The sequence below is a fragment of the Stegostoma tigrinum genome, chromosome 2, assembly GCF_030684315.1.
Source record: "Stegostoma tigrinum isolate sSteTig4 chromosome 2, sSteTig4.hap1, whole genome shotgun sequence".
Classification (NCBI taxonomy): domain Eukaryota; kingdom Metazoa; phylum Chordata; class Chondrichthyes; order Orectolobiformes; family Stegostomatidae; genus Stegostoma; species Stegostoma tigrinum.
The window spans coordinates 157,723,609-157,732,493 of NC_081355.1; positions in this window are offsets into that span (position 1 = coordinate 157,723,609).

Genomic DNA, 8,885 nt, shown 5'->3' on the forward strand with positions numbered 1-8,885 from the left:
TCCTTCCTGCACTAGGTTACCAGCCACACATTCATATATATTATTATCCTGCTTTATCTGTACTCACTTGCAAGTGGCACTAGGAGTATTCCAGATATTACTCTGTGTGGGGTCTAGCTTGCTATCTTACACTGTGATTACTAGACCACTTTCCCCTTCATAGAACAAAGAACAGAACAGTACAAGAACAGGTCCTTCAAGCAACCTCGTCTGTGCCAACCATGATGCCATTCTAAACTAATCCCATCTGTCTGCATATGGTCTGCAACTTCTGTTCACTGTCTTTTCCTGTGTCGGTGCCAATGCATCCTAAGCTTTGTTATTGTATCTGTTTCTACCACTTTCCCTGGCAGCACATTCCAGAAGCCTACTTCCCTTTGTGTAAAAAATTTTCCTTCATATCTCCTTTAAACTTTTCCTCTCTCACCTAAAACCCATGACCCCTAGATTTTGACATTTCCACCCTATCCATGCCCTTCATAAATTTAGAAATTTCTACCAGGTCATTCTCAGCCTCCAACACTGTGGTGAAAACAATCCAAATTTGCCCAATCTCTCCTACAGATAGTAATCTAATCCAGTCAACATCCTGGTAAACCTCTCCTGCATCCTCTCCAAACCCACTAAATCCTTTCTCTAGTGCGGCAGCCAGGAATGTGAACAGTGCTTCAAATGTGGCCTGACTAAACTCATATACAGTTGCAATGTGATTTGCTAACTTTTATACTTAATGCTCAGACTGATGAAGACAAGCATGCTGTATACCTTCTTTGTGATCAAAGATAATGGGAGCTGCAGATGCTGGAGAATCCAAGATAACCATATGTGGAGCTGGATGAACACAGCAGGCCAAGCAGCATCTAAGGAGCACAAAAGCTGACATTTCGGGCCTAGGCCCTTCATCAGAAAAGGGGGATGGGGAGAGGATTCTGAAATAAATAGGGAGAGGGGGGAGGCGGACCCAAGATGGATAGAGGAGAAGATAGGTGGAGAGGAGAGTGTGGGTGGGGAGGTAGAAAGGGGATAGGTCAGTCCGGGGAGGACGGACAGGTCAAGGGGGTGGGATGAGGTTAGTAGGTAGGAAATGGAGGTGCAGCTTGAGGTGGGAGGAGGGGATGGGTGAGAGGAAGAACAGGTTAGGGAGGCGGGGACGAGCTGGGCTAGTTTTGGGATACAGTGGAGGGGAGAGGAGATTTTGAAGCTGGTGAAATGCACATTGATACCATTAGGCTGCAGGGTTCCCAAGCGGAATATGAGTTGCTGTTCCTGCAACCTTCGGGTGGCATCGTTGTGGCACTGCAGGAGGCCCAGGATGGACATGTTGTCTAAGGAATGGGAGGGGGAGTTGAAATGGTTCGCGACTGGGAGGTGCAGTTGTTTATTGCGAACCGAGCATAGGTATTCTGCAAAGCAGTCCCCAAGCCTCCGCTTGGTTTCCCCAATGTAGAGGAAGCCACACCCAGTGTGACCACATCATTATATGTGCTATCTATGAAGATCTCAGCCTTGCTGATTTTTTAAAATTCACTTGTGGGATGTGGGCTTCATTAGCTGTCAGCATTTATTGCCCATCACTAGTCGCTCTTGGGGAAGTGGTGGTGAGCTGCCTTCTTGAACTGCTGCAGTCCACCTGCTGTGGGTTCACCCACAGTGCCATTAGGGAAGGAATTCCAGGATTTTGACCCAGTGATATTGAAGGAACAATGATATATTTTAAAGTCAGGATGATATGTTGTTTGGAGGGGAATGTGAAAGGGGTGGTGTTCTCATGCATCTGCTGCCCTTGTCCTTCTAGACGGAAGTGGTCAGGGGTTGAAAGGTGATTATCCCTGTTGTTCTTCTTGAGTCTATTCTCCAGTCTTCTGGGACCTTGCCTGTGGTTGAAGAGGATACAAAGATCTCTGGCAAGGCTTCAGTAATCTCTTCCCCTGCCTCTTTCTGTATCCTGGGATTGATCCCATCAGGCACTGGGACTTAGCTACATTAATGCTTTTCAAGACACCTATCACCTCTCCTTCTTAATATCGACATGCCTTTGAGTATCAATGAACATCTCTCTAAACTTACAATTTTGATGTACTCGTTAAGGACCTCAGCAACTTTTTCTGGTTCCACATTTAAATTCTTTCCTTTGTCCTTTAGTCCTATTCTTTCCCAAATTACCCACTGGCTCCTAATATATGTATAAAATGCCTTTGAATTTTCCTTAATCCTACTTTCCAAGGACATTCCATCGCCCTTCTAGACCTCCTAATTTATTTTTTAAGTTCTTTTCTGTTAAGCTTATACTCCTGCGTCCTTTTTCTTTTTAACTGAACTTACATCATCCCTCATCATCCAAGATTCCCAAACCTCACCATCCCTAGTGGCTCGGTGGTTAGCAATCCTGCCTCTCAGCACTAGGGACTCAAGTTTAATTCCAGCCTCAGGTGACTGTCTCCGTGGAGTTTGCATGGGTTTCCTCCAGATGCTCTGGGTTCCTCCTAGAGTTCAAAGATGTGCAGGCTAGTTGGATTGGCTGTGCTAAATTGTCCATAGAGTCCCAGGATATTTATGTTGCGTGGACTAACTATGGGAAATGCAAGGGAGTGTGAGACTAGGTGGAATGCAATTCTGAGAGTTGGCGTGGACTTGTTGGGCTGAATGGCCTGTTCCCACACTGTTGAGATTTTATCATTCATATCTTTCATCCTCAGAGGAACGTGCTGGTCCTGAACTCTGGTCAACTGACTTTTAAAAAGTTCCCACATGTCAGATGTGAATTTTCCTTCAAATAGCTACCCCCAATCCAAATTTTTTCCTACCTAATACTTTTGTAATTAGTATTCCTCCAATTTAGCACTTTCACCCAAGAACCAGTCTTATCCTGTTCTACAACTACCTTAAAATATATAGAATTATGGTAACTGTACCCAAAATGCTTCCCCACTGAAATTTTGATCACCTGGCTGGGCTAATTCTCCAATACAAAGTCTAATACAGCCCTTCCACTAGTTGGACTAGCTACATATTGTTTCAAGAGTCCCACCTGGATGCACCTAAGATCCTGCCCCATCTAAGTCCCTGGCACTAAGGAAGTCTCAGTGAACATTAAGGGAGTTAATATCAGCCACTATCAGAACTAGGTTCCTTTTACTTTCCATGATCTGTTTATACATCTGTTCTTCTAATTCCCACTAGCTGTTGGGAGGCAACCAGTATAACCCCATTATAGTGATTGCATCTTTCATATTCCTAAATTCTATCCATTTTGCTTCATTGGATGAGCCCTCAAAGTTATCCTCTTTTAGTATAGCTGTGATATTCTCCTTCATCAGTAATGCAACATTTTTATATCTCTCTTTATCACACCTGAAATACCCAAACCCTGGAACATAGTGTTGCCAGACCTGACCTTCTCTCAACGAGGCTTCTGTAATGACTAAAACATCATAGTTCAGGTGCTAAGCTCATTTTCCTTATGCGTTATACTCATAGAACATAGAACATTACAGCACAGTACAGGCCCTTCGGCCCTCAATGTTGTGCTGACCCGTCATACCGATCTCAAGCCCATCTAACCCACACTATTCCATGTACGTCCATATGCTTGTCCAATGACGACTTAAATGTACCTAAAGTTGGCGAATCTACTACCGTTGCGGCAAAGCGTTCCATTCCCTTACCACTCTCTGAGTAAAGAAACTACCTCTGACATCTGTCCTATATCTTTCACCCCTCAATTTAAAGCTATGCCCCCTCGCGCTCGCCGTCAGCATCCTAAGAAAAAGGCTCTCCCTATCCACCCTATCTAACCCTCTGATTATTTTATATGTCTCAATTAAGTCACCTCTCAACCTTCTTCTCTCTAATGAAAACAGCCTCAAGTCCCTCAGCCTTTCCTCGTAAGACCTTACCTCCATACCAGGCAACATCCTAGTAAATCTCCTCTGCACCCTTTCCAAAGCTTCCACATCCTTCTTATATTGCGGTGACCAGAACTGTACACAATACTCCAAGTGCGGCCGCACCAGAGTTTTGTACAGCTTCACTATAACCTCTTTGTTCCGGAACTCGATCCCTCTATTATTAAAAGCTAAAACACTGTATGCCTTCTTAACAGCCCTGTCAACCTGGGTGGCAACATTCAAGGATCTGTGTACATGGACACTGAGATCTCTCTGCTCTTCTACACTACCAAGAATCTTACCATTAGCCCTTGCATTAAAACACTTCCAACCACAGTGTTCATTACTCTGGTTCTGCATGTTCTTACTACACTTACTATACTCTCTTCAGTTCGAACACTCCACATGCTGACCTAAATAAAAACTGAAAGAACTGCAGAAACTGTAAATCAGGTGAAAAAAACACAAAGTTGCTGGAAAAGCTCAGCAGGTTTGGCAGGATCTGTGAAGAAAAATCAGAGTTATTGTTTTGGATCAGGTGACCCTTCCTCAAAACTGATGTTAGCTTGGAAAATGAAGTAGCAATGTGTAAAGCTGGATGAACACAGCAGGCCAAGCATCATTAGAGGAGCTGGAAGGCTGACATTTCGGGCCTAGACCCTTCTTCAGAAATCTTCATTTCTGAAGAATGGTCTAGAGCTGAAACGTCAGCCTTCCTGCTCCTCTGATGCTGCTTGGCCTGCTATGTTCGTCCAGCTCTGCATCCTGTTATCTCAGATATTCCAGCATCTGCAGTTCCTACCGTCTCCTAGATTGGAAAATGTTGGTTTATATGCAGAAGATAAGGTGAGTGGGAGGGAATAAGGAGTAAACGATAAGTGGGGATATAGCCTAAACAGAGAGAAGAACAGTTGAACAGACAAAGGAATTGATAATGATCTGGCTAGGAAGGTGAATAGCTGTTAATGAAGACTGTTAGTAGCTATGTGATAACAAGGCCTGGTGCCTGGAGTAGGGAGCTAGGACATGGGAGAGTTCAGTCCTTAAAATTATTGAACTCAATATTGAATCTGGAGGGCTGCAGGTTTCCCAATTAGAAAATGAGGTCTTGTTCTTCTATCTTGAGCTGAGCTTCGCTGGAAAATTGCAGCAAGCCTGTGACGGAGATGTTGTCTAGGGAACAGAGTGGTGTTAAAGTGGCTGGAACGGGAAGTTCAGGATCTTTCTTGTAGGCAGAACATAGATGTTCTGCAAAGCAGTTACCCAGTCCACGCTTCATTTCCCCATGTAGAGGAGACCACATTGTGAGCAGTGAATGTAGTAGACTAGATTTTGGGAAGTGCAGGTAAAGTGCTGTTTCACCTGGAAGGTATGTCTAAGCCCTTGGATACTGGGGAGGGAGTAGATAAATGGGCAATTGTTACACATTTGGCACTTACAGGGGAAGGTGCCATGTGGCTGTGGTGGAACGGGGGGACGGGGTTGGTATTGTGAGTGAAGGAAGAGTGGACCAGGATGTCCTGGAGGGAACAGTTCCTGTGGAAGGTGGACAAGGGAGACGAGGGGAATATGTGTGGTGGTGGCATCCCACTAGAGGTGGGGGACAGCTGATGATATTCTGGACAACGATGCTGGTGGGATGGTAGGTAAGGACAAAGTGAACACTACAGCTCTTGCGGGAGGGAAGAGAGTGGGTGTGGTAGAAGTGTGGGAGATGGTTGGACCTGGTTGAGGGCCCTGTCGACAATGGTGCTGAGGAACCCTCGGGTGAGAAAGAAGATGCACGTTTCAGGGGCTTCCTTGTTGAAGCTGGTTTCATCAGAACATATGCAATGGAGATGGAGGAACTGAGATAATGGAGTGGAGCCTTTCAGGAATCAGGCTGCAAGGATGTATAGAGATAAAAAGGTGTAGAGCTGGATGAACACAGCAGGCCAAACAGCATCATAGGAGCAGGAAAGCTGACGTTTTGGGCCTAGACCCTTCTTCAGAAAATTTTCTCATTTTCTGAAGAAGGGTCTGGGCCCAAAACGTCAACTTTCCTGCTCCTGTGATGCTGCTTGGCCTGCTGTGTTCACCAAGCTCTTCACCTTGTTATCTCAGATTCTCCAGCATCTGCAGTTCCTACTATCTCTGCAAGGACGTACAGTTCAGGTAGCTATGAGAGTCAGTTGGTTTGTAGTGGATATTAGTCACCAGTATATGTCCAGAAATGGAAACAGAGATGTCGAGGAAGGGAAGGGAGAGTCAAAAATAGACCAGGTGAAAGTATAGGAAGGGTGGAGATTGGAAATGCAATCAAAGAACTTTTCCAATTTTGGATGAGAGAGGGAAGCAGCACTGAAGATATCATTGATAAACTGGAGAAAGAGTTGTGGGTGGAGGCCAGAATAGGATTGGAACAAGGAATGTACCACGTACTCCACAAAGAGACAGGCATAACAGGGGCCTCTGCTGGTACCCATGGCCACGCCTCTGACCTGAAGAAAATGAGAGGAGTTAAAAGAAAAGTTGTTGAGGGTGAGGCTGAACTTAGCCAAGCGGAGGGTGGTGGTGGTCAATGGGGACAGTTCAGGCCTTTCCTCCAGGAAGAAGCAGAAAGCCCTGAAACCGTCCTCGTGGGAAATAGATCCGTAAGGGGATTGGAGAGATAATAGGAACTGCAGATGCTGGAGAATCCGAGATAACAAGGTGTAGAGCTGGATGAACACAGCAGGCCAAGCAGCATCACAGGAGCAGGAAAGTTGACGTTTTGGGCCTAGACCCTTCTTCAGAAAATGAGAAAATTTTCTGAAGAGGGGTCTAGGCCCAAAACGTCAGCTTTCCTGCTCCTATGATGCTGCTTGGCCTGCTGTGTTCATCCAGCTCTACACCTTTTTATCTCTGTTGTGTAAGGGGATTGTATGTCTATGATAAAGAGGAGGCGGCTACGGCCTAGAAATTGTCAATTCTGAAACTGGCATAAAGCATCAGAGGAATCACGGATGTACATGGGCAGGGACTGGACCAGGGGAGAAAAGATTGAGTCAAGGTAGAAAGAGATGAGTTTTGTGGGGCAGGAGCAGGCTGAAACAATGGGCCCGCCTGAGCAGTCCCATTTGTGGACTTTTGGAGGGAGTTAGAAGAGGGCTATGTGGGGCTTGGGGACTATCAGCTTAGAGGCTGTGTGGGGGAGATCACTAGATGAAATGAGGTCAGTTACCGTAGCTAATACAATGGGCTGATGTGCCATGGTGGTGCCATGGTCCAGGAGAAGATAGGAGGAGGTATCTGAGAGCTGGTGTGCACCCTCTGCAATGTAGAGGTCAGTGGGCCAGACAACAATAGCACCACCCTTATCAGCAGGCTTAATGATGAACTTAGGGTTGGATCTAAGTGCATGAAGTGCAGTCAGTTTGGAAGAAGATAGGTTTGATTGGGTGAGCGGGCCAGAGAAATGGAGGCGACCAATGTCACGGTGATAGTTCTCAATGAACAGATCAAGTGAAAGTAAAGCTAAAAGGGAGGGGCCCAGGCAGAAGGAGAGTGTTGAAATTCGGTGAAGGTTTCTGTGAGACAGGGAGAGGACTCTTTCCAAAGATTGGGCACAGAGGCGAAGACAGCAGAAGAGCTCAACGACATGTTGTGTCTGAAATTCATTAAGTTGGAGATGCGGAGGAATATAGCTGAGACCTTTGCTGAGTACAGAATGTTCTTTATCGGAGAGCGGAAGGTTAGTAGGGATGGTGACAGGAGGTGGGGTTGCTTATATGTTCATTCCCCACTGGGATGATCTCAGGGGTCTCCACTTCTTCCTGGAGGAAAGGCCTGAACCGTCCTTACCCACCACCACCCTCCTCCGCTTGGTCGAGCTAGTCCTCACCCTCAACAACTTTTCTTTTCGCTCCTTTCAATTTCTTCAGGTCAGAGGGTTGGCCTGGGTATCTGCACGGACCCCACTTATGCCTGTCTCTTCACAGAGTATGTGAAATACTCCTTGTTCTAGTCCTTTTCCAGTCACACTCACAACTCTTTCTCCAGTATATCAATGGTATAATTGGGGCTGTTTCCCTCTCTCATCCAGAATTCGAAAGATTCATCGACTTCACTTGCCCTGATTTTCATCTGGTCTATGCCTGACTTCTCCCTTTGCTTCCTTAATATCTCTGTTTTCATTTCTGGGGATAGATTGGTCACTAATATCCACTATAAACCCAACGACTCCCTCAGCTACCTGGAGTATACATCCTCGTACCATGCTTCCTGCAAAGACTCCATTTAGGGTGCAGAGAGACATAGATAAGCTGCAGAGCTGGGCTGAGAGGTGGCAAATGGAGTTTAATGCAGACAAGTGTGAGATGATGCACTTTGGTAGGAGTAACCAGAAGGCAAAGTACTGGGCTGATGGTAAGATTCTTAGTAGTGTAGATGAGCAGAGAGATCTCGGTGTCCATGTACACAGATCCTTGAAAGTTGCCACCCAGGTTGACAGGGCTGTTAAGAAGGCATACAGTGTTTTAGCTTTTATTCAGAGAGGGATTGAGTTCCGGAACCAAGAGGTTATGCTGCAGCTGTACAAAACTATGGTGCGGCCGCACTTGGAGTATTGTGTACAGTTCTGGTCACCGCATTATAAGGATGTGGAAGCTTTGGAAAGGGTGCAGAGGAGATTTACTAGGATGTTGCCTGGTATGGAGGGAAGGTCTTACGAGGAAAGGCTGAGGGACTTGAGGCTGTTTTCATTAGAGAGAAGAGGGTTGAGAGGTGACTTAATTGAGACATATAAAATAATCAGAGGGTTAGATAGGGTGGGTAGGGAGAGCCTTTTTCTTAGGGTGGTGATGGCGAGCACGAGGGGGCACAGCTTTAAATTGAGGGGTGAAAGATATAGGACAGATGTCAAAGGTAGTTTCTTTACTCAGAGAGTAGTAAGGGAATGGAATGCTTTGCCTGCAACGGTAGTAGATTCGCCAACTTTAGGTACATTTAAGTCGTCATTGGACAAGCATATGGATGTAC